The sequence below is a fragment of the Pseudopipra pipra genome, chromosome 6 (assembly GCF_036250125.1).
Source record: "Pseudopipra pipra isolate bDixPip1 chromosome 6, bDixPip1.hap1, whole genome shotgun sequence".
NCBI lineage: Eukaryota > Metazoa > Chordata > Aves > Passeriformes > Pipridae > Pseudopipra > Pseudopipra pipra.
Window position 1 is genome coordinate 2,085,007 of NC_087554.1, and position 26,993 is coordinate 2,111,999.

The following is a 26,993-nucleotide window of genomic DNA, read 5'->3' on the forward strand; positions in this document are numbered from 1 at the left end:
GAGGAGTAAATGAATCAGATGTTCTGCCAGTGTGCAGTGGGGATGTATGTTTCTAGGGGAAAAAATTGTGAATCCAGGCCTTTTTTCGCTGTGGAAAGGCCTAAAAAAGTGAAGAAGGAGCTATTTGAAAAAGTTCACGTAGTCAAAAACTCTTTAAACTTTATCTTTGGCTTCCATTTGCCACTGGGGACAATGCTGCATGTTTTTTTCACTGTCTTGTTATTCAGTCAGTCCAACTGACTCATGCAGTCATTAGCCTCTCCTAAGGAACTGCTGCTGCAGACGTGGCTTCCTCCTGTCTGCAGGGTGAGAGAAGGAGAGATTCCCCACCCTAAGATTAGGGCTGAGACCCAAAGACAAGAAAAGGATCAGCTTCAGCAGCTCAACTGGGGATGCACTTGGGATAATTTAGGTAGAGCTGTCTGATATGTTGAAATATAACATCCAAAAGTTTGGATCCTAATCCTGTCACGAAATCTCAGCTAAACTGGTGCAGACAGCTTTCTGGAAATACAAAGTGGTTAACATCTTCAGTTGAATTTACTTGGGAATTTGTGGAAGCTTGTCAAATTCTGGCTTCTCTTCACAAGTCCAATCCTAGATAAACATATGATGTATAAGATAAGATGTATCCCTTAAGTTATGATATTTTAATAGTAGTATTTTTTACTCAAAACTCACGAAGTTTTAAGAAACAAAACAGATAACTGGAAGTTCTCTTTCTGAAATTTTTTAAAGTCCTCTCTTTTAAGGATAACTATGGCTAAAATGTCATTTTATTTACCAGAGCTTTTATTTTTTAAAACTCTAATAGAATCTTCTTGCTTTTTAGAAAATCTCTGGAGAAAAGGGAAAGAACAAATTAGACTAAAGGAAAGTTGAGAAAAGAGAATATATTTAACACTGTGTATTGGTTAAAATAACAGGAAAAAATAATAACTAAGAATGTTCTGAATTGGAAACTAGCTCTGGGTCTCATTAAAACCTTAACTGCTTTAGGCTTTCCCTTCTCTCACCTGCCACCCACTGATGACCTATGAGTCACCAACTATTCCAGCTTCATCAGAAATCTTTATTAAATTATTTTAAACCCTAAAGCCTTGTGTGATAAGAAAAAACAATACATCATCTTTTATGCTTTTAAATTATAAGATTATCTGTAGATAAAAGAAATCACAGTTTTCATTTATGTTTCTACACATATATATGTATTAACTACAACAATATGCATAATTGTATGGTATTAAAGCTCATAAAAACAGTAAATTATGAAAATTGATGATATTTTAGCTCATTAAAATTCACTGTTCGTAAATCAACCCTTTCAAAAAGTAGCTAGAGGACTTTCAGGTTCCTCAGAGTATCAACCTCTGGGCAGCAAACAAGAGGTTCATCAGGAAATATGTTTCTTCCCAATTTTGGGGGGTTTTTTTGCTGATAAGTACAACTCAAAATGGCTATTGATTTAAAAATATTTTTATTCAATAACAATGAATAATAGTAAAGGCACTGTTTTGTCAGTGGTTTTCTCTGTTAAGGAGAGCTTGGCCATAGACATTTCCTAGATGCTTCTCAACAATTACAAGTAACTACCTGCAGTTTGTCTCACTGAGGCACAGATAACATCTCAGTGAATAATTCCTGGGTCATTGAAACCTGAAGTCTGTTGTTGACTTGATGCAACTGCTCCTGAAGGCAGCTGGACCTGGATGTGTTAAATAGTGGGTGAGGTTCCTAACCATTATACTGTCCGAAAAATGCATTGTGGTGCTGCTTGGTTCCTTTTGTGTGTCCTGAGGAGCAGTCACTGTGAGTACCCACCTCCAGGAGAGGTTTTGCAGATGTAGATTCTGCAGTGGGAAGGAATGGCTGTTGGTTACACCCCAGCTGAGGGTGGATGTATGTAAGTCCACATCCCCTTCACAAGCACTTGTAACTCTGCACCAGGACTTTTCTAGTGGGTGACTTAGATGACTCCTCATTCAGCATTTCAGATTTTATTAATTTTGTCTCCAGAGTACTGTTCAGTCAGGGGTTTTGGCAGCTCTTCTTTGCCACCTTCCACTAGAGCATGGAGAAGTGCAAGTCAAAATTATTTCCCTAAATTCTCAAGACAAAGGAGCATTGTCAACAAAGGACCTGATGAGTTACACCAAATAGTCAAAATATCAATAGCAAAGTGGCTGATGCTTTGCAGTGTGCACAAACAGAGTGATGTGAAGATGAGAAATACATAAGGGTTTAGGTTTCTCTATGGAGAAGCACTTGTTTAAGTTCAAGCATGTGAATAATCTTTCAGAAATTATTACACACTTTTTCAGTTGCATTTCAGCATGTGACTAATAATTCTTCTAGGTTAGGACATTAATCATGTCCTAATGTCATAATCAGTAGGTAAGACGATCATTCAAAGATAGTCATTTTGCAAATATGTTTTTATAACTCTTTTAAAAAATAGATCTATGTCACTGATATGACTCATATGATGGAAAGAGCAGTTGAGTTCAGTACTAGTACCAAAATATAACCTTTTTGCTGCATGAACTAGACACACTGACATACCAGTATCACTTCTTCCCCTTGCTTACTCTGAAATGAATTGTGTCATGGTGCACAACTTTTATTTTTTTTTTTTTAAATACATAATTTAATGGAAACAAAAGTGATTCAGCTTTGCTTTTTAAGATAAGCTTTACTTATGACAAATCTCCCCTCTGGTCAGCTGTAAGGTTGATTTCAGTATGTTGATTAAAAGGGAATCAAGTCCACCCATTGTGGCATTTTTTCTCCTTTGTTCTTCTTTTCCAAACTTTTTCCTCTCTCTTCTCTTCATAAAATTATGTACCTCTTTTTCATTTCTTAGCTCCTTTTGTGTTAGCTTCCATTTTATACTCTATCCTAGTTTTATTTGCTATAAATGTATGTAAAAATTTTGTAATTTCTCTCTCTTTTTTTTTTTTTCCCCCTCCCCACTTGACCTATCTTCTCCTTGCTTTTTTGGAGAAGTGAAAATGTATCACCTCCATGTCAAGAAACCCTCAGAGATTTCATACTAATTTCTAGGTCTGTTACAGCATCTCTGCTCCAAACCTATTTTGCATCATATGTGCTTGTTATGCTAAAAGCTAAAAATCTCAAAACCTGTCTGTCATGATAAAATTCCCCAACCTTAGGACCAGTTGGTTTGAAAAAGCTTGATTGAAAAAAAAAAGAATTCATAGAACTGCCCTATCTGTAAGGCTACAGAGATTTCTACAAAAAGGAAGACACTTAGATCGCTGGTGGGTGAGAGGCTGGACATGAGCCAGCCATGGGTACTCACAGCCCAGAGACCAATCCTGTCCTGGGTTGCATCCAAAGCAGGGTGGGCAGCAGGTTGAGGGAGGGGTTTCTGCCCCTCTGCTCTGCTCTGGTGAGACCCCACCTGGAGCACTGCATCCAGCTCTGGGGTCCCCAGCACAGGAAGGACATGGACCTGTTGGAGCAAGTCCAGAGGAGGCCACCAAGGTGGTTAGAGGGACAGAGTACCTTTCCTACGAGGAAAGGCTGAGAGAATTGGGATTGTTCAGCCTGGAAACGGAAGGTTTAGGCGTGACTTAATTTTGGCCTTCTGGAACCTGAAGGCAGCCAACAAGAAAGATGGAGAGCGACTTTTTAGAAGGGGCCTGTCGTGACAGGACGAGGGGGAAAGGCTTCAAACTGCAAGAGTGTAGATTAGATATTAGGAAGAGATTCTTAATGTGAAGGTGGTGAGGGACTGGCACAGGTTGCCCAGAGAAGTTGTGGATGCCCCACCCCTGTTCAAGACCAGGCTGGATGGAGCTCTGAACAATCTTATCTAGTGAAAGGTGTTGCTGCCCATGGCAGGAGGGTTGGAACTGGATGATCTCTAAGGTTCCTTCCAACACAAACCATTCAGTGATTCTATGATTTTATAAAGATTTACGAGAAAAATTATCTTTTAAGAGTATGATTATACGTCTACTTGAACAAACTAGGTGAAAATAGATGGATTTCACTGTAGATCTACAATTATAAATAATTAGAACACAGAGAATAGTGGCTGCATCTTTCTGCTGAATTGTGAACCTCTCTTTCCTCGAGGGAGATCACCGAAACATATAGCATTTTGAAATTAATTATTTGCAAAAGTTAACAAAATAATCCATGGGACGTTTCATGCAGACAAAAGAAGTTTTGGTCCTTTTCTAAACTTGTAATAATGTAGATCATCTCAACTGCTGACCTTCAGTAGACCATATCTGACGTCACTGAGTTCTACTGAAATAAGTGCCTGCTCATTATGTTTGTAGCAGACTGATTTTTTTTAATCCTCCCACCTAAGCAGATTACCCTGTTGTCTAGTAGATGCTGTCCTTGTAAGACACTGAGTGTTATTAGAGTAGAAGCAGGTCTTCTGGAAGCCTAGTGTAACTTCTTCTTATGAAGTGACAGAGGGGATCAGAAAAGAAAAAAATCCACAGGATTTCTTGAGTAGAAAATACAGAGGAAGGACGGGGGTGCTGTTTTTCCCACAGAATGATGATTATGCAGATGAATTAATGTCCTGGTTTCAGCTGGAGTAGAGTTTATTTTCTTCCTAGTAGCTGGTACAGTGCTGTGTTTTGAGTTTAGTAGGAGAATAATGCTGATAACACACTGACATTTTAGCTGTTGCCAAGGAGGGCTGATTTAAGTCAGGGACCTTTCAGGGTCTCGTGCTCTGCCTGTGAGCAGATGCACAAGGAGCTTGGAGGGAGCATGGCCAGGACAGCTGAGCTGAAGTGTCCAAAGGGATGTTCCATGTCACAGAAGCTCATGCCCACTACATAAATTAGGGGGAGTTGGCCAGGAGCCACAGATCACTGCTGGGGGATGGGCTGGGCACCAGTCAGTGGGTGGTGAGCAGTGTTATTATTATGCATCACTTGTTTCTCTTGGGTTTTATTTCTCTCTGTCATTTTGTTGTCTCCTTTTTCATTACACTGATTGTTATTACATTTTGTTTTACTTCAATTATTAAGCTGTCCTTTTCTGAACCCACAGGCTTTACTTTTTTTCCCAGTTCTCCACATCCCACTGGGTGGATGGAGAGGGTGGTCAAGCAGTTGCATGGTACTTCATCGCCAGCTGGAGTTAAACCATGACGATGATCATAAATGAAGGGCTGTAGTTTCCTGTCTTTCTCTATTCCTGGAACAAAGTGACCTGCCACTGGTTTCTTTTCACTGTGCTTTTGGTTTTGTTTGTTTGTTTTGAACAGGGTGTATTTTTTATCTCTGTGTCTGAGACAAGATTTGAAAATTTAGTGGTCTTTAATCCTTTCTCTCCTATTCTTGTGCTCCAATGCTCCTCAATATCAGAGAAACTCCTATGTTTCTTAGTTCAAAATCTAGCTCAGTTGCCTAAGAGTGACTCTTTGGCTTTTACTGTATTCCCAGTACTCTTTAACAAATTTATGTCTTATTCTGCAAAGCTCTTTCCTTTAGGCTGAGCTTATTCCAATGTAAATAACTCATGGATGCTCAAGTCTTCATAAATATAATTGGAGGTGGGAGGAAGTTCTGGATTAATTTTGCCCTACTGTAACCTGCTTTGCAAGGTGGCACATTATCCATGTTGGAATTATCTGTACAGCTATTTAGATATAAAAATAACAAAACAAATGAGTCGATAGGGATAAATTTGTCTTGTGCTGTCAAACTAGCTGTACTTGTCTGTCTTCCAAGAAAAAAAAAAGCTTAAAAACAACATGTCTTTTAAAATAACAAGGAGAAAACATAGTTAAATTCATGCCATCTATCTGAATGACGAGTGATGCAATATTTCCTTAACTATAGTAAAACTAAACTAGAGACAACCCACAGACATGGGCAGTTGGTGAGTGGGTAGCACTCCAGTACACTCATGCCTGAGGAGTAATTGCATTGTAATTGGTATTTTTTGCTTTTGCTCTCACTCTATCCAGATTCCAGCAAGTGGATACTCTTCTCCCCCCACACACTCCTCTTACCTGACATGGTCTGGGGGAGTGCAGACAACTGAGAGAAATTCTAAAATTCTCCAAAGAAAATTAAACTTTTTTTCATTATTTTTTTTAAACTGGAAGACATATCTGTTTCGTTGTTGCAAAGCTGAGCTGTCCCAGTGTGAAGCCTTTAGGAACTCTCCAAAATGTACAGTGCTGCACCAAGTTCTCTGTAGTCTTCCTCCACATTACTTTTATCCCACAGTAATTGCTTCCTTACTTCTCAGTAACTTTGCGCCAAAGGACAGTGAAAATAGATGGTCCTGCACTGTGAGTTAGCAAATAATCTCAAGTCCTTCTCTTATGTATATTGGAGGATATTGTTTCCAAAACAGATTACATTTTTCTCTGAAAACATCCTACTCACCAGCCCCTAGGGTCATGTTCACAATCTTACTCAGCTGTTCCACAGCTGGTAGGAAGAATTGCGTGGAACACATTTGACCTTTATGTGGAAAGGCTTATCGCAGTGGCCAGGGAACTCTGTAAAACCTATAGGTTTGAATCTCTTTTGAAGTCTTCAACATTCTGCCTTGGACTGCCCATAAAAGTAATTTTTTCACCCACAGATCTCTCCATTCTGCTCTCACGTCAATGAATCTGACCGGCAGATATTTTGCAGGGGAAGAGTCTGGGGGAAACTGTGTGTTCTTCTGGATTTATTATCAAACTGTGTGTTCTTTTGGCCACTCTTCAAGACTCTGAGAACAAAACTTAGATCCAGTTTTAGTTATCCTGAAGTGGTGGAAGTCACTATTCTGACCTTAGATTAGATTTAGTTTTGCTTACCTCTCCAAATATGAGACTGAATCTACATATAAGACCAGTTACCTTTGCCAGTAAGTCTGATTTGACTCATTTCATGTTTGTAACACAGCCAAATGTGTTCACTTTTAGGTGCAGACCAGGAATTTGCCAACATTTAATTATTCACCTGTACTTTGTGCATGAGAGGTACTTTCCCCTGCACCTTTGCAGAAAATGGGAGTGGCAACAAGGCTGGCTGTCAAGCACTGCTATTTTGTGTGTCTCTACCAATATTTTATGGGATCAGAGTTTGCAATGCACACGTTAATTAAAGCACTAAGAAAAAGTCAATACTATAGACTGACACTTCTCAGGGAAAATGTCAGCTCCTTATTGAATGAAACAATGCAGTTAGGCTGGCAACTGCAGAGATTGTATGACTAGAGTAAAATACAGAGCATATTGCAGAAAACATAGCCAGCCTTACTTTAATGCACTAGTAGCATTAGAGATGTTAAGAGTAGTGTTGCCCCCAAGGCATATACCTGTAGTACTGTCTTTTAGTGAAAACTGGCTATATTGTGAAGAGCATTACAGAAAGCAGACAGAACTGTTACTCTTGGTTTTGTCTATGCAAAATGGAATCCTAGTGAGATATACTTTATATATATATATATATATATATGTAAATTTATAGTGGTTATAGATATTTATGTAGCCAATGAAGGTGGCCACACAAATGTAAAGCTGCAACAATGGTGATACAAAATTGCATCCTGAATATTTCTTTAAACCTGTAAGACAATGGTTGAAGAAATAGAAAAGCAGACAAATGCATGGGAGAAAATGTGAATAGACTGAAGACCTTACCAAGATGAGTTTTATTTTATAACTGTCAGTCAAGTTTTCTAGGAAAGACCATGGCAACAAATATGTCCACAAACATTGTGATACAGCACATGAACATAACCCTTCCTAGCAGTTGAGCTGTTATTGTTGCATATAGTGGTTAAAAATTCAGACTGCACATATTTTTGAAGAAAATAAAATCCCAAATATATTCTTCCCTTCAAACTCTTCAAAAGATAAATGCAGAGCTACTGAAAATGTGAAGACAAAAAGATACAAAATAAATCTCTTTTTTAAGCAGCTGCTGGGAATATTTTTTGACAAAGGATTGATTATAGAAGAAATTAAAGATATATCTTGAAAACTAATGATATATTTAAAAATCATTCTTCCTTTAATTAAGAAATAGAGGGTGAAGAGTATTTCAGTTTCCATGAAGTAAAAATACCTACAGTGTAAATAAAAAAAATATCAGTAACAGTCCCAGCACGATCACTAGATTATTAGATTTCTATTAGATTATTTTGAGTAGATTTCTCTGAAGTTTTCAATGCTGCCAAACCTTGATCTTCTTGTTTTCAGGAATATGAGGCCAATACTCTCTTCTTTAGAAAGGTATGTCGACAAATTTTATGCATAAAAGTCTCTCTTATTGTTAGGAAAGCTCATACTCTATCTCAGGATTTCATGATAGTAGCAGAGTTCATGGCTCTATGCAGTTTGTGAATATTTTCCAGGAAAATCACTGCTGTTACCAACAAAAAGCTTACACTTGTGCTGTTGTGATTTGTTATTTTTTGTTACTATCCAAATCTGAAATAGTTATCAGGAATTGAAATCAGTTACATAAACTGTATTTTAATAGTTTTGTTGAAGTTCTTGTTGATTTTTTCGTCCAAATTTACAGCAATCATTTAGAAATTTTGAAGTATTATGGTTATAATTTCAAAGTACCAGCCATACTTACCACAGATACCATTCCCTCTGGTATACAGACAAAATGTTAAATGGCAAAGCTTTAAATGGTAATTATAAAAAATAATTGCTGTCTCCCGTTATCACGTGTGGCAACAAATAAGTGTGTATATACGAAGTATGCTAGTTCATCCTTACATATGAAATATTAAAGTTCTGTCATGCTGCAGTATGCTTTCAAAGTTGTAGTAGATGCAGCAGTAGGAAGCTCTAATCTATATATTGTCACAGTTTTAGTTTGACAACCATTTTTAATCTTCAAGAAACAGCAACAGAAAAAGCATATAAAACTTAATATTTAAGTCTTAGTACTTGTACCAGTATAAAGTAAAATGCTTGCAGGCATGCATCTGTTGCTAGGAGCTAACTAACAAGTTGAAAACTTATTGAGATGTTAACTTCTACATTACAGTTCACTTTGTGCTTCTTTTTAAGTAATGGCATTAAACTTGGCAGGATTATGCAAAATAACGTACCAAAAAACATAATGGTATCTAATGGAGAAAGTAAGATAAATTCAAATAATATACAAAAGGATTTAGTTGTAAAGTTGGTTAGTGAATGGAACAAGCAATCAAGATATCAGTTCTCTTTTTTTTATAAGACTAAATTAGGTGATTTTCTGTGTGTGTATTGTGTGTGTCACACACACAAAATGTGTGTCTGTCTGACCAAAAGTGATAAAATCATAATGCTTTTTAATCAGGTAAAGGTGATATATTAAGAATATCTGATGTTGATTTCTGTATTGTTTGTTGAAGTTAACTTGTGTTTTATTGCATGTTTGCACATCTAGAGTGAATTCTTACACTCCATGGAGATCTCTATTGGACAACAGAGGCTTCAGGAGAGGGAACATTACATCTGCTGTATTTTTGGAATTACAGCCTGCAAGACTGTTTTTCAGCTTTCTGTGGCTTTCAAATTTTAACTGCAGCAACTGAATGTCTTTGAAAATTGTAGGGTAGCTTCTCATACTTGGGCAGTCGTGGAAATCCAGCAAAGTTCCTACTGACTGGAAACGTGGAGACAAAATCATTTTTGAAATGGGAAAAAAGGAAAAACCTGGAGAACTACAGGCCAGTTCATCTCAACCCTGCTAAGGCTCATGAAAAATAAGAAGGTGATTGGTGACAGCCAACATGGTTTCAGTAAGGGCAAATTGTGCCTGAAAAATTTTGTGCCCTTCTATGATGGGGTTGCTACATTGGTGGATTAGGGAAAAGCAACTGATGTCACCTGTCTGGACTTGTGCAAAGCATTGGACACTGTCCTGCATGACATCCTTGTCTCTAAACAGGAGAGACATGGATTTGATGGACGGATCACTTGGTGGATAAGGTATTGTCTGGATGGTCACATTCAAGGAGCTTAGTGCTCTGGTTTAGTTGACGTGGTTGTGTTTGGTCAAAGGTTGGACTTGATTATCTTAGAGTTCTTTTTCAACTTTAATCATTCTGTGATTCTATTTTTTGTCTTTTTTATTCTCTACAAAGATAACCATAAGCTTAGAAAGAAAGAAAGAAAGAAAGAAAAGAAAGAAAAGAAAGAAAAGAAAGAAAGAAAGAAAGAAAGAAAGAGAGAAAGAGAGAAAGAGAGAGAGAGAGAAAGAGAGAGAGAGAGAAAGAGAGAGAGAGAGAAAGAGAGAGAGAGAGAAAGAGAGAGAGAGAGAAAGAGAGAGAGAAAGAGAGAGAGAAAGAAAGAAAGAGAGAAAGAAAGAAAGAAAGAAAGAAGGAGAGAGAGAGAGAAAGAGAAAAGACACCTATGATACTGCCTTTAAGCAATCTTGAGTTCTGATTGGATTTGGAAAGCACAGAACAAAAAAACACAACAAAACTCTTAAGTGCCTGAACCCATATTCTGAACCCACAAGTGACAATGCTTACAGAACCCTTGATCTGACAGACATGTAGGAATGTGTGGAATAACGTGCAAAGATATTTCCCCGAAGGCAGTAATACTTCTTTACAAAATGAGTTTTGAAAGCTTTAGATTAAAACCTCGACATTTCATTTCCATAACAGGCATAACAGAGGACAAATTCACTTCTGCCCTGCAACAGTATTCCCAAAATTTATTCCCATGATATCAGTCCAGCTAGGACTATCCTCACATAATTAGATGCTTCTGAGTCATCTCCATAGGATCTTAGTTTTATCCAACCTGCCTGCCAACAAACAGCTTCAGGGTATGCCATAGCTTTTTGACTCCTGAGTGTCAGTCAGCCTGGTAATCAGGTTGGTCACTCTGGCTACTTGCATGATGTTTTAGGACTTGTAACCACACAGATCAAACTGGCAGTTGCTGTCCATTTGCTAACACGAGCAAAAGTGTGAGTGTCTCCAGCCACACTGGGGTTAGTAATTAGGATTACCTTGGACATGGTCTCAGCCACGTTTCCCAGGAGTGAAGAACTGTACAGTACATGAACATATCTGCCTCATCAAGGGAGAAGGTGCCTCTTCACAGAGTATTATATTCCCCCACAAAGTATTTATCTCTTTTTTTGTCTCTGTTAGTCCAGACAGAAACTATATTCCCTATGGCATCTCATAACGAGCAGACGAAACTTTTAAACATGTCTATGGAAAAGATGGTTTTCTGTGCAGATAATTTGCATTTCTGAGGCGTGACCAAACTGGTAAAGGAGAGAGGCCCCAGAGAGTTCTGAAGAACTTACAGGGAGGTAGATATTGCTGACATCTGGATGTGGCATGAAGGCATCTTTGTACAGACCGAGTGTACAGTGTACATTCTGTGCAGACAGAATGAGGTATGTCGGAATATATGTTTCAGGTCTACTCCTGTCTAGATTGCAGCAGTCTCCAAGACCTGTCATTCCCATTTCATGTGCAATTTCCTAAGGGAATGTTCTGATACTTGGCCATAGGAAAGGACTTTTAAGCAGCTCTTCCTGCTGAGATGTTCCACCGTGTCCTCAAGTGCTTCTGCTGCGAGACAGCATTCACAGACCAGGAATTCTGCTTGTAGGCTGTTACTGCAGGTACTTGGGTAAGATTTTGTAGACACAATAGTTAAGTTGAAAAGGCTCTTCAGGAGTATCAAAGGAGAAGTTTCAAAGAGTTACAGTGCCTTTACCTAGAGTTTGAGCTAAATATCACAGACCTTTCAGGCCGGGAATCGAAGTATAGGGAAGAACTTTGACTCATCTTGCAGGTAGAGTACTTTGAGTTATTTCTCAATAGAAAGATCAACCTGATTCCTCCTGACTGTTTAACAAATGAGTCATGCCTTTCTTTCAAATAGTAGTGCAGATCTCCCCAAACTTTCTGTGGATTGACTTCAGCAAAATATTTCCTAAGAAATTACAAATTATTATTCTGCATGCTCATGTGTCTACTAATGCTTTAGTTAATCTGCTAATTGTCTGTTCTTCAAAGAATTACCATTGTCATAGTCGCTAGTTGTCCCAGGACAAGGAAGGAATTCCTCCTATAGCATTAGACAGAAATCTGAAACAATATTCAGAGGTACAGATTTTCTGTTTTGCTTAAAGAAATTAAAGGTGTCATAAGGAAGCATTTTCTAAGTGCTAACGATAAGAAAAGGAGCTGTCTGGTATGAATGAAGTATATTATGTATAAGTGTTCTTATTTTCTTTTTAATGTAACAATTTCCTGTTTTACTTAGAGAAACTAACACTTGCAAGACTACTGGTATATGCTGATAGCATGCTCTGAAATATGGATTTCTCATTTTTCTTTTTAGATGGTTGCTCAAAATATGTGTGAAATGAGCAATTATGGTAAATGGTTTGAATAGACTGAGTCCACATAGACTAGTACACTAAAAGATGTCATGTACTAATCACTAAAATGGACTACTGAGACAGTTACAAGAAAGAGAAGCTGGGAATATTTTTGAGAAGTACACATTTACAGGCAACAGTTACATAGGAAAGGGGGAAGAAAATATTCTATTTGAATAACTTAGAAAATGTTTCAGATGATAGAGCATGGTGGCAAAAATGTGGATTCAAGCAAGATTTCTTAAAAGAAAATAGAGTAACTTTATAAAACTCTTAAAAATAGTTTCCACTAAGATCACTAAATAAATCAGTGATCTGCTACTTCTCAGAGTAACAAAAACATTTTCAATTTAAAAAAAAATAGTAAGTAATCTCTGATAAATATGCAGGTATTTCTAGAGAAATGACAGCAATAAAGAAGCAGTAAAAATGAAAAAGAACAACTATATGAAAACATTCAGGATCCTAAGACAGTTTTTTAAGTGACAAAAATCTAAACGAAAATAAAAGTCTCAGCATTTATTGAGAGCTGAGACCATCAAGTGTTTATAGAGATGGTTCTACACAATGTTCAATAACTCAAATAAAAGATGGGCATGCTGTAGTGAGCTACACTGAGCATATTAGTTTTTCTGTAGAATGCATTCCCCTCCTTCACTATGGAGAGCGTCACCAAGAGAAAAGTTTTATAAAAAGCTGCATTGGGGGGAGGAGTTGAGGGCTTATAACCCCTGCTGCCCATCACGAGTGTCCTGGAAATAGGCAGCACCTGCCTTTTGTTGTGGTGTTCCACAGCCAGACACTGCAGCACCGCAGGAAATCCTTGTAGACCCTGACGTTGTTTAATGAAGCAGCAGTCTTTATGCTGTTCTGTTTTCTGCCTTTCCTTCTCTAGGGGTGGGAAGCATTTCTGGGCAGCAGGGAGATCAGAAACAAAGATTGAACTTGCAGTTCAGGTCAGGTAATGGTTTCAAGGATTGACTGCAGAAGTGAGTGCAGAGGCAGCCAGGGAGTTAAAATACAGTGCACCAGTTACCCCACATTACATCTACAGCCACAGGCTTTTGAGATACAGAGATACATAAGGGAGCTTTGACTGCTTTCAAAAGTGATTCTGTTATTTGAAGGTAATTGGCATGTTCCTCCTCTGGCATAAACGGAAGCTGGTTGTCCCATCTAACCTTCTCTGTAGCCAAATACCACAGAGGGTCTCTTACTGAGTGGATGCCCAAAGTTTCACAGTAACATAAGCAGGCTGCCCCAGTTTCCTCAGTCTGGGCCTCTCCATACCCCAGACTGGTGAAATGAAGCACCCAGTAGATATTCTGTGAGCAATAATCACTGTGGTAATAGGTATTGTGAGACACTGGATTATTATATTAATTATTGGCTCAGACCAACTCAAGTGTGTGCATGTTTGGGGGGGAAGGAGCAGGTCAAACTTCATGTAGGTGAGGTGGTGCCCTGTCCCACTCCAGACCCTTGGTTCCTCCCAGAGCAGTTGTCAGTCCCTGGGCTCCGGGAGCACTGCCCACACCACACCCAGCCCCAGAAAGGCTGGCACACCCGAGTGCCACCTGGGGCCAGGGGGTGTGACCACGGGGGCCAAAGCAAATAAAAGCAGCAACAAGTGCTCCCCATGGTTATCCAAACCTTGTCACCTGAGCACATGACTCTCACAGAACTCCGGTAGCTACAATTTTCTCTTTTTCTCTTCCCTTTGCTTCTTCCCCTAATCTCTTTTCTTGACATTTCAAGTGCCTTGGGACACGGTGGGTTGGGTTTTGCTAAACTGTATATGTTAGCATGTGTTAAGTCAGTGCTTTGTGGAATGCTTTATTTTGGTTGAACGTTACCCTTTAAAACCTTTACCAACTTCTCTCATTTTCTAAAGTTTACCAGTAAAAGTACCCCCTGAAAAACCTGTGCAGCTTTTTCTCCTTTGCTCTCTCTCTTAAGATGTTAAAAGAACCGAGGGCACTTCTAAAAATTCAGTGGGTGAATTTTTGGAGCCTTGTATATTTATAAAATAAAACCCTTTTGGTGAGCTTGTAGCTCGGGGCCTGGGGTCTTACAGGTGTATGGGAAGATATTGCTTCAGCTATCTCCATCAACTGTTCTTTTATTAGTGGTCTCATCAGGTTGAGTGTCAGCTCTGAGGCTGGATGTGTGGCATAATCTCATGGTCTGTCTTTGGCCAGGAAATAACCGGACAGGAATTTATAGTGAAATACCATAACCTCCAGCTCCCCAGGAGTGACACAACCCTGTCACATCTCATCACTATTCAAGTGTGAAACAGCTACCCCTCTCCATCCACTTCAGGCTTTCAGCCAGAAGGATTGTTGAAATACATCTTCCTTCAAGCTTACAAGACTTCTTAAAACATGCATAAGCCTTGAACATGGAATGTTACTCAGTGATTTTTATAGGTACCTTTGCAACCAATTTCAAGCTGCTCAGATGAGACATATCAAACCTCTGCTTTTAGAAAGCAGCTCAGGCCTTTGTATAGTCTCAAAAAGTGTTTATTGCACCTCTTTTCTGATAAGCATGCATGCTTTGCCACACGACCCTCATAACTCTCAGTACTCTTAGCTGTATTTCATTCTTAAAAATAACCTTAACAAACAAATATTTTACATTGACCTATATGGAACAAACAGTTTAGCAGGAAGGTAAATTACTAATCTAAGTTGTTTGAAAGCAGTGAAAAGGAGAGAAAATTAATTTAGTCCAAAATAGATGGTAAAAATTGATGTTAGAATTTTTCAGTGTAGTCAGTAGAAGTTATTACTTAATAAAATGAGTTTGTTGAGTAAAGCAGTTGGTGCTAATGATCTAGAGTTCATGATGTACCCTTCTGGGTGTGGCTCCGGATGAGCTCTATGCTGGTTTTGTAGACAGAACACCAGTGGAAGCTGGTGTGCATCTTCTGGTTTAGTTCTACTCTGCACAGCCAAATGTTGCTCTGTTGTGTAAACCACATTGGTTACATGGGGACAGTTGAAAGGATTAATTTCACCAAAAAAGCTTCCAGGTTGTATCTACATTAGCATTTCAGTTTGATGTGATTCTGGATGTGATGGAGGGGTACCCGATAACACCCTCAATAATGCAGTGTATTCTATCCATTGAATGAATGGGAAGAGGCTGCTAAAGTAACTTTTCCATTGGCTGTACTACTGGTGTGCATCTCTGCCTGCTATCTAAGGTCAGACCATCAAGAAAAAGGGTGATCTGAACACACCAGTTAATTTCCTTCAGGTATACTGGAACAGCTGTTGTGGGATAATGTTCTTCAAACTCCCCAGGTGTAATCCTTCATGTTGGAATTCAGAAGGTAGAGGAGAAGTCCCAAGTTACCACCAGGAAACAGAACATCTTTTGTTTAACTTTGTAGGTACTGTTTTTGTGGTACAGAAATATCCCCCATCAACTGTGTATTTGTTTGGGTTTGTTTCCACGTTTGTTGCATCAATAAAATCTGCACCTGTTTGTTTTGGCACCAGGAACAGTTAGTTGTCTCGCCTGTATAAACATTTCCTACCTGCCTTGCTTCTCTCTCCTCTGGTGATAAATACCCACCACGCTTCTTGTGGGTAATCAGCAGGCCAGATAATCCAAGAGAAGTAAATTCTTTCGGACATCTGCAAGCAATTTTTTCCCTACGTGTGCTTTTGTATTAGAAACTATGAGAGAAATTTTTTATTTTTTTTTTAAGATATAGGGGGAGAAAGAGAAAGCATTGCTAGATGATGTGCTGTTATGATGAGCAGGCATTAATAATTGACATTTGTGGTGAGACAGAAGGCAGCACGCACTCTGAGGGATTGTGATGATATCATGGTAACCATGAGAGCAAAGCCCGAGTGGTCTGTGATGACGGCAGATATGTGCATAGCTTTACACAAGCTGTTCCTCTGTTGGGTAGTTTATGTTTGATGGAAATCCGTTTATTGAACTTGTACGTAAAATGTCTACGCATACTCCTCAAAGTTTGCTGGGGACAGGATTGGGTCAGCTGAGCTGCACAGACATGGGGAGAATGAACTGCTACTAACTTCAGAAGCAGAATTTCCATCCTTGTGTTACAAGGGGAACAGCTGTGCTGTGAGGGAGGAACCTGTCTATGGGTGAGCCTGGTTTCCAAGACTGATAGGTGAGATTTTCATCCTGCGTGCCCAGGACATGGTCTGCTGTATAAGAGATTATAATGAGCTCCTATGAATTGTTGTAGTTGCAATTTCCTTTGATAATCTCAGTCCTGTCCCAAATACAGTGCAAAAATGTATCTCCTCTGTGATTACTAGTGTACATCTCATTGCCTTTGTGTAACTTAAAACCTATATGATCATCCAGGGAGCTGCTTGTCTTCCTCACACTCTCACAAACGAGTGTACAGCAAGTCCTGAGAAAAAGCTTTTCTCAGACCTTTTTTTGAATTGATAACTTATACAGTTATCAAAATACAAATAGTTATTATTTTCAGTCCAATCATTTAGCAACTCAGTTAATTAGCTCAGCGACAACCACCTCAAAGGGCGGCCTTTTGGCTGCCAAGACATAGTACAGGAGGACATCCTCAGGTCCTACCCTTTCAGAGTGGTGAAAACGGGCAGGTTTTGAGCTGAGTCTGGTACAAGACACTGGGCCTCCAACTCACTTTTTGCTGAGGTGTTACTGCCTCAGTTTTCTGCTGCCTTTCCTGTTCCGTGAATGCTGGCAGTGATACAGGGCATCATACAGAGCTGCTGCTTGTTTCAACGGGCTAAACCAGGGCCTTTTTTGTACATTCTTGGTTTGTACTTTTGTTCAGCTGTTCTGTTTAGCTCCATGAGCTGGTAAAGCAGCTGACTTCTGACACTGGGGAATCCCTCTGGTGTGAGAATTTCTTTGTTGGCGGAGAGCTCTCTCCCTTCACAACACCAATGGCGACAAGGGACCAGCCATCATGAGGTACTGTTATGCTGTAGTGACTAAATATGTGTTCCTGGGAAAATAAATGCATAGCATATAGTTGCAGAGCATTTGACACATAATGTGCTCTTGATCTCTGTCCTGGTGTACAACCCTGCTGCATAAGCCTCTGTTTCAGGTTGTACTTGTTTGGCAGTAGTATTGCTTCAGGCTAAGTATCAGCAGGGATATCTTGGTTGTCTTATGCTTTGCATAAAGGATGACAAAATCCTAAAAGCTATAAAACATGCGGCTTAAAGTCTCATCCCCAGCCTTCCAAGGCAGGGACTGGGGCCTCACAAGCTGCCATTAATTGAATATTTTTGTTTATTTCCTCTTCTATCTGAATATCCCGGGAAGTCTTAAAAGTCTTTTTCTTAACTGTTAGCTTAGTTTTATGGAAATACATTCACATTACCTTGGAATGCATACAGTGGTTGGAATTATTTGCTCTAAACTCAAATAAGCATGTGCTGACACTTAAAGATAAAGAAATGTTGGTTGGAAAAAAGAAAATTCCTTCAGCGTTGGAGTTTTAGTTATCACGGCAATGTAAGGTACTGAATGATAGTACATCTGGGTGGTTCCTTGTATTAACACGTTATCAGCTTAATATATAAGAAAATCTGTGGTAGAATAAAAGTGGAATTAGTGTGCTCTTTGTCATTCTTCACTGTCCAGAGGGATGAGTAAGGACTGCTGCCAAAGCTTCTCTCTTTTTCCCTGTACAATTTCTGCAGCATAGATATCTGAATTACCTCTTAGGCTTTTGATCTTTGTTAGTATTACTTTCACATAACTTAAAATATTTTACAAGGAAGTATTTAGAAAAGGATAAGGAAAAATAAATATAGTAAAATTGTACCTCATTTGTTTTCTCCCCCTTCCCCTGATAAGTAGAAGACAAGAGGAATACTCAAACATTTGGTGTAAAGGCAAAATATTTGAGCATCCTGGGGGAAAAGGGAAGGAAGGTTCGCTGACAGGCAATTTTGAGCTCTATATTTGTGAACTACAAGTCTGTTTCAGGTAAACACAAACTTTTCTGATTTCTGTCTGGAGAATCTGTGGGGCTTATTGATCATTTTCACCTGAACTTACTCTTCAGACTGTAATTGCCACAAGGTTAAAAGACTAGTTTCTACAGGGTCTGAGGATCAGTCTTCAAAGTTGAATGATTTTCATTCTATTTTCACCCTATGTTTTCCCTCAGGGTTGAAGAACTTATAGGTGTGGGATTTAGGTACCAGAATCAACCCATTTTGTTTCTATTACCATTCAGATTTAGCTCAGAAGAAAGTACTCATCCATTTGAAATATCTGTTTTGTGCCAGCCCAGCTTATTACAGACTTGAAAGACCCGTGCAAAAATTGGCATTAGTTTCCCCACTGAAAAAAGTAGGAAACATACAGTATTGGCACAAACCCAGTATTTCCTCTTTTAGAACAAGAGGTGTAAGTAAACACCACGTTTGTAGTCCAATAAATGAGATCTCTTCAAAGGAAACTAAGCAGCTCTTTCTGTTTGCTTTGTATAGAAACTGTTCGTTGTGGACTGAGGACTTTATATTTGAATAGCACAATTAACAATGATTTTGCTCATTTATGACACATTGTTTCATCTGTTTCTCTCAGTAAGAGTGCCAGGTCAGGCTGTTCTTGCCACAATGTCAACAGTTCACTCCTGTCCTGTGTAGTTATTTTCCCCCGGCTTGTTTTCAGGCTGAGTGAGTTCCCTGGTGCAGTTTACATGACCTCATAAGCAGTTGCTTGAGAGCAACTTGGTGGGTAACAAGAGGAGAAGGGAAAGGGTCTGTGTGAAAAGATCTGTGTCCTGATCTGTGGAATCAGGACTTCAAAATTGTCCTTGCCAGGATGAGCCTGCTGCCTCCTATCCAAGGCTTGCAATGTGTCCACATAAACAGGTTTATCTTGGAATGCAGCTCGGGTGTTTTGCCACACATAGGCTCTGTATTCTCTGTTTGACAGTCTGTGTTCATTATTGATTTCTTATCTCACCTAGTTTTCCAAGAGTTCTTAATATTTCCCTTTCAGATGTAGATGATTACACTGATTTTTTTTTGCTTTATAGGAAACATTTTAGACTATTCTTTAATTTAATTCTGTGTATTGATTTTTTCTTGTCTAATGTTTCAGGTGTAACAAGGAAGTTATTTTAGTTTTATGAGAAAGTTATTTTGGTTTCAAGAATACCACTCAAATATTTTTCCATTCATTTTAATACTTCATTGTAGCCAGTTACATATTTTTCCAGGTTGTTTGAAGTAGTAATGATACCCTGTTGTATATGGATATTGCAGTTATTCAAATGGATTTTACCCTCCAGAGCCAGATATGAACATATTTTATTTCTCTATTTTACTTGAAGATTAAATTAGAATCATAGAATATCCTGAGTTGAAAGGAACCCCCTAGGATCATTGATGTCCAGCTCCCAGTCCTGCACAGGACCACTCCAAAAATCACACCAGGTACCTGCAAGTGGTGTACAAAATTATTTTACTAACATTTTGGAATTATTTATGGGTAGCAGATTTGCATATTTAATATTAAAAATTAAATTTTAAATGGGAATTATCACTTGAGGCTATGAATCTCTTTTTTTTTTTTTTTTTCCTGTCAAACAGGCAATATAAAAAAATTCTTTAGCTTAGACTGAATCTCCCTAACTTCTCACAGTAGTCAGTGAAGAGAGAGGAGCTTCTCCAAGGGACAATATAGAGCAGAAGCCTAACATAGCTGTTCTTATTTGTGCCCTGTTCAGCCTCTAATTATCTGTGTAACCTAAGGTTTGTATAACATCCAATGTCACAGCAGCTAATCCTACCACATGTTAACTCAGTAAGTATTATGGTATAAAATGGCAATATTCATTTTAACTTTACATAGAGTAGAAAGCTGCAACGTTGGTAGGTTTTATAAAAATGTCTGTTATGAGATTGCACAAAGCACTTTATTAATTTCAAGAAACGTACAATAAGACAATAAAATTAGCAGCAGAATATTTAAGCTTCCTTCTATGCAGATTTCTTAAAGACAAACAAAGGGTCAGTGAAGGAAGAATGTGTCCTATTATTTAATAGTTAATAGGTACCATTACTTGCTAACCCTGATTAATAAAATGCTGGTTCTTGGTTCAGGGCATGCACACCACACATACATATCACTCTGTGGCAAAGTAGTCTGCAAGATTTATTGCATCTTGCCTTTGAGCTTTAAAAGGAAAAGGTTAAAAAATGTAATAACTCTGAGTCAAGGCATTTCATGTTGTAAAATACATGAGGTCTCATGAAAGTATCACGAGTCCCAGCACCAACAGGGAAAACAGTTCTAACAATTTTGTCCTAAATCCCTGCAAATGTAAGCTTTTAGTTTCCTCTGGTCAAATCAGAACATTATGCATTCTTGTTAGGCCATTTATTTTTTTTTCTAACATGGATTATATAGTTCACTTCCTTGGCTCATCTTTCAGGATCCTGAGGCATTCCCAGCTTTGTTCTCAGTCCAGTTATCAGTTCCACATGTCATCAAAGGAGTACACAGGTTTTGGGTGCCTGTTAAATATGCTCCTTTTACTTTCTCTTTCTCAGTTTACTGAGCAGCTGCACAGAAAAAACCCAAACCAACCCAGCTGAGTTTAAACCATGCAGACATTTAAATGATATGCCTGTTAAAACATCGACATCAAAGCAATTAATTTAATCAAGGCCTATGTAATCCTATGGCAAATACCATAACATCATAAAAATTACAAGGTTCACCACTGAAACCAGTGTTAAAAGATGTACATTGGAATCAAGATATCTGCTCAAAAAATAATTAAATCATCAAAGTAAACCGCAGTACTCTAGTATTGTCTAACAATAAATCAATATTCGGGCTGACTGAGGCTGCTCTGGAATGTACATACTTTTCAGCAGCAGTGCTGGTTTAATTAGGCTGACCCTCCAACTTCTGATTCCTCCCCTTCCCTTTCAGTGTGCTGGGGCAGCTGGTTGTGCAGCTGAGAAGCTCGACCAACTCAAACCTATTATTTTCTCTGCTGGATACCTGTCAGTGAGATCAGTTCCCCACTTTGGTTCACAGTGTGGATGAGTAAACACTTATGCCAGGAGAATAGGAGAGATAATAAAATGGCAGGGATGAGAGGCCAGGATGTTTTAACCAGCCAAAGGTTGTTGAAAGCTTTAGAGACAGCAAAGAAATCTTTCACATCTTCTCATGTTGGTCAAGATCAAGTAATACATATTTTACCCTTACATGTACATCAAGAACTCTTTCTTTTTTTTTTTTTTAATATATATATATATACATATATTTATTAAAAGATAGTGAAGGAGTGGACTAAACAAACCAGGCTATTGTAGTTTAAGAATAGTATTCCCTGTACCTCTCTGGGATTGCGACAGCATTTTTCTTTCAAATATTCTGCCACTTTATCAGGGTCCCGTAGTCGTTCAGGGTTGGACTTCCAAACCACTGGAACAGAAAGGTCCTTCAAAAGCTGGCCCATTTTCTCCCACATTCCATGCCACTCATGACTGTCCACCCTTGGGTGAGATCTCTAAAAGACCTGACTAAAAATCCCTTTTGTATCTCTAAATATGGTGTGGACCGCAGTGAGGAGGCCTGGCAGGCTTAGCAACAAGAACGTGCTTTCCTTAACATCCAAATGGAATTACAAAGTCTCAAAAGCTGTTGTAATAGGCCTGAAGGACAAAAAGGGGGTGAGAATCTGGGTAAAATCATCCTCCCCTGTTCCCCCCCGCAGACTGGGTATGATTATTAATGGACCCTCAAAGGTAGGAGAGCAACTCTGAATACACATCCCGAATTACCCTCATTGCCCCTGATGTTATCATGTCATAAACTGATAGCCCACAGTACATCAACAAAGAAATACTGATCTCTCTCCCTGCCCTGAGAAAAGAGCACCGTCATGGAAACACAGTGCATATGGAAACAAGTGTGGGGTTGGGTACCACACCCACCTGAACAGACCAAGCAACACTGGGCTCCCAGTGGCTCCCTACAGAGAGGTTTTTCCTTTGCATAGTGCATTGTTTTTTTCTGTATATATGTCCCAGATGCCCTTTGTCACCAAAAAAAAAAAAAAAAAGAAAGTGGTGAAGGTGAAAAAGTCAATTATCTCTGCTCTCTGAGGGGTGTTCAAGGCAAATAAAGGCTAAGAATTGAAGGTCATTCTTTGTTTTGTTTATTCACTTCTGTGCATAAGAATGGGATTTTAAGAGCCATAATAAGATGGTCATGGTTAACATTATAAAAGATGTTTTTTTCCTTTTGTTCATGAGTATTTCTGTGACATGCCAGAGATTCTATTTTTATTCAGTTGAATGAGTTATGCAGGCATTTTAGTCCCACTCAAATATTGTATTAGAGTATAAGTATCACAGTGCTTCTTCAACATCTCTCTTTAATACAGCCTTCCTACCTGCATGCCCTGATATGATTCTTTCTTCTTTTAAGCCAGACAGCTTTAGAGTTTTCTGTTTCTAGGCACTTGTTCCTGACCCTGGGCTGCAGATTTGGTTGTGCCAAATTCTGCACATGGAGTTACCTGGGTCAGAAAAAAATCTTTCAGGGTTTTTTCGTTTGTTATTTAATCTGAAAAAAATTCAACTGAATGAATCTACAACGTATTTCCATAAATGCTTTGAATTGCCACAGCTCAATTGACAATAAATTTTGTCACAAGGGCAGGAAACATTGATAAGAGTGAAGAGGGATGTATGAAAAGCAAGAGGGTATTTTGTGAGATAGATTAAGATTGATAGGATATTTTTAATAAAATTATGTCTTTTCTTGAGGATATTAAAACTGAAAACCATGTTGTAAAAATAAAAAAATTTTTTTTTAGTCATTGGTCCTATTTTTCAGCACTACACTTTTTAGACGTACACTTAATAATTTTATTCCTGGTATTTCTGTTGCATGTAGAAATGGAACACCTGTTCAGGTTCACTTCTTCCCTCTATCCATTTTTTTTAAGCTTTTAATAATGCTTGTTATCTGGAAAAGTTTGTTTTTCTGGTCAGTGGACTGGGTCATAATTTCTATTGCATCATTTTCTCTTTCTGCTAATCATGAATTTGGTCGCTGTAATAATAATAACAAAACCCCAGCAGATAAGAAATGTAAAATAGAGGATTTAGAAGTAGTTCCATCACCAAAAAACTTGTTTCACATGAATAACACTTGCCTGAAATAGCTCTTTAATAATTAAATAACTAATATTTCAGTTCTCCAAGACTTCCACATGTGGAACCCCCCTGAAGGTTATGAATTCATGCTCAAAGACATTTGGATTAGTATCAATCTTGAGTGTACATCCCTTTTATCATCACAACATCATAATCATTCTTTATCTACAGACCTGTGAAGTGAGAAACTTGTTTCTGCCTAAAAGATGGCAAACTGCAGTATAGAAAGGATAAGTGTTTCATAATCATAAAGAAAATCTGTAGAATGTCTGGAAATAATTTGGAAATTTCTTGATAGTGTGAAACTGCTGGTTCATCCTTCCTCCTTCCACTAATGAAAGTTACCAAATTAAGATCAAACTTATTTGGCAAAAGATGATGAAATAATCTGTGATGAATAGAAAGAATAAGGATCACATCACTTACAGGAGAGCTACAGTCCTATTGGTGCACTAGGCAGAGATAGACTTTTTGCCATAGAAAATTCCACATGTGGAATCTGGATTTGGTCCTTTGCTTTTGGCCAGTTTGGGCTGGAGGGTTATGAGACACCACATCTCTTCTTGTGGATATGCTGCTTATTACATTGTCTGGGCTGTACTACAGTAAGAGTTAAGAGCTGTCAAATAACTTCATTTTCCACTTTCCCATCTGCTGCTCAGTGTGAGAGAGGGGGATGGATCTACTAGAATCAATGACTTTCTCTACACCAATCCCTTCTCTTTTCCAAAAAAAAAATCTACATTTTTCATGATTCATTTTGCTTTCAGTGGGATTGCTGGTTGTATATCCTCGCAGGCAACTGCTCTTTACACTTTGAAATTAGGACAAACTTCTTTTCATCTTGATTTTCATAGCCACAAAATAGCTTACTTTAATATTTTCAATAATTTTTCCCCAAAAATTATTTTCACATAAAAACATTCTCTTCACTCTTAATAATTCCAGTGCCTATTCTCTCATACTTAAAATAACTAGCTATGTTTTTATCTTCCAGCCCTACCTTTTGGAAGGGTAGCAGGTTTACCTCTCATTAACTCACTTTCTATTATGTAATCTCAGCCATTTTCCTCTAGTTCTTTATAGGTTTTTTTTTTCCAGTTACATGTCATATTAATATACTCATGGGATAGCTTTCCTAATAATCAGTGGTCATTTTTATTTCTGAGTTTGATGGTTTTTCTTTAATGTCTTTTAATTTGCAATAGTCTGAACTTTTTTAAAAGTTCTTTGGCTTCCCAATAACATATTTTTGTGTTTTTCATATTTTCCTATCTAATGAAATTCAATTATTTGTGTGGTTTAGTTATTCATTCCTCAATTACGAACTGTAGAGACTGTAAGGAGATGGAAAGGTTTTGTGGGATATATATTCTAGAAGCAGGTCTTCAGTTAGATTTAAAATAAAAACGAATTTAAAATTTGATCAGAATTTAAATGAAGTGGAAACCTAAATCCATACGCTAAGCAAAGAACCTATTTTGTTTTACCATACATAACACAGGTTTTTCTTTAAACAGCCCATCACCAAGAAAAATAAACATGGCAATTTATTATTCTTAGCTCTACCAGAGGACATGCAGAAATGCCTTACACTCCACACTATATACATAATCTATTTGCCTCTCCTTTGTATTCTCTTGCTTCTGTGTAGAGGGACAGTAACAATCCCTCACAGGAACCCTTCAAGGCATAACCGGCTGATGTTTGGAGAAATCAACACCAACTTTCAGGTAATAAAAAGGGTGCCCCAGGACTCTTAGTAAACACATTCCTTTGTCATTGAAATTTGACAAACTTAAAATGGGAACGTTTATATGACAGGTATTCTGTTTTAATCCTTTGTTCTGCCAAACCGTTCTGCTGCTCGGGAAGATCTGTGGGTTGTAGGAGCAGTGACGATGGCTCAGGTGCTCTGACAAACGGTGCCGGCGCTCCACTGCTCACTCACAGCACTCCCTGCAGCTCCCTTGAACCGACCAAAGGGTCTCAAACCAGTCCCCATCAGGTACAACCACCACTTTCAAACACTTTGTTACTGTCTTTCCCTTACTTCTGTCATTCCCCATGTCTATATGTACGCAGTGACTGTTCAGGTTTTTTGATAGCACGAACACGAAAAGAAGTGCAATTCAAATATTTCACATCGTGTAAAATTGTCTCTATTTTAGTGGCTGTTTCTTTCCTGCTTGATTATATGACATCAGTTGCTGCCTTCTGTAGTTTGTGTCTCTCTGCACAAACGAGCAGACAGATGTTTTGCTTCAGATAGGAGGAATTTTCATGAAAAACAGATCCATTATTCCAATAGACTTATTAACTTAGAAGGTTTTTAAGAATGGTCTCATTTATGGCAGTTAAATTATTATAAATTTGACAAATCTCTAGGGTATCCAGTATTCATATGAAAAGCATGACTTCATAGATGTTCAATACTACACATTTAATTTTATTGATAACATCTGAAGTTCATGTCAAATCACAGCCTTACATTTTTTTCACTTAAAAAATATTCTCCTTCTATCCCTGCCCCTTTCCACACTGGGAAAAACGGGGCAAAAATCAGGCTCCTTTTTGTCTTCTGCTTCAAGAGAAATGCAAAAGTTTAAAGTAATTGAAGAAAACATGAAGCCCTACATTATTTACATGAGTAAGAATTCTACAGATGAAGCCTGACATAAAGGTGATTCCGTGGTGTGGGTTAAAAAGAAATTTGTTCAGACCTTTTCACACAACTGGGGATATCTCTCATCTAGTGAAAAGAAAAATATCCTTTTCCTCCCTCTATAAAGTTTGTGTTTTGTGTAATTATGCATTCCAGGTATTTTCTTCAGGTCATCTCACTATCTTCAGTGGGCATTGCATCAGGCCTTACTGACAGAAATCCTTAGGCTGGGTCTGTAGCAAGTATAAATACACCTAGCTTTGTTAACTCAAGTAGAATTTTGCACCTGAGGTGGTTTGATTGTGTTTTGATGAGATTGTAAGCCTCTGTACGTGCATGAACATAAACATATTGATATAAATGCTTACAAAGTACTCAGGGAGCAAATTTTTGTCAAGTACTGCAGTAGTCTGTATAACAAAGGACTGTGTTATCGTGAACCAAAAGTATATATGTTTTCTAATGTTGCAAAACTGCTGTTGCATGTTCCTTAGTTTTAAAAAAAAAAACAAAATTCAGGCTTCAGTAGCCAAATGAATACTGAGATCAGTTGAATGAAAGCATAGGCCTGTAGTTCTGTGGCTGAGGGTTTATTTTTTATAGTCTAGTTTCAAATAGTGCAAAATGGATCTTCATTTTTACTTTAAAGAGATATGAGAGTACACACTCAACTTCTTGTTGATCTGAAAAAGGTACAAAAGAAATGGAGAAACCTGATGCTTTCATTGAAACCACGGGAAAAATCAGGGGCCCTGAGCA

The 26,993-nt window shown here is 38.2% G+C and overlaps 1 long non-coding RNA gene across 1 annotated transcript in view; it reads left to right on the plus strand.

The window, feature by feature from the left end:
• Positions 1-26,993, plus strand: part of LOC135416759 (uncharacterized) — a 111,359-nt gene that overhangs the window by 23,033 nt on the left and 61,333 nt on the right. The window lies entirely within an intron of this gene.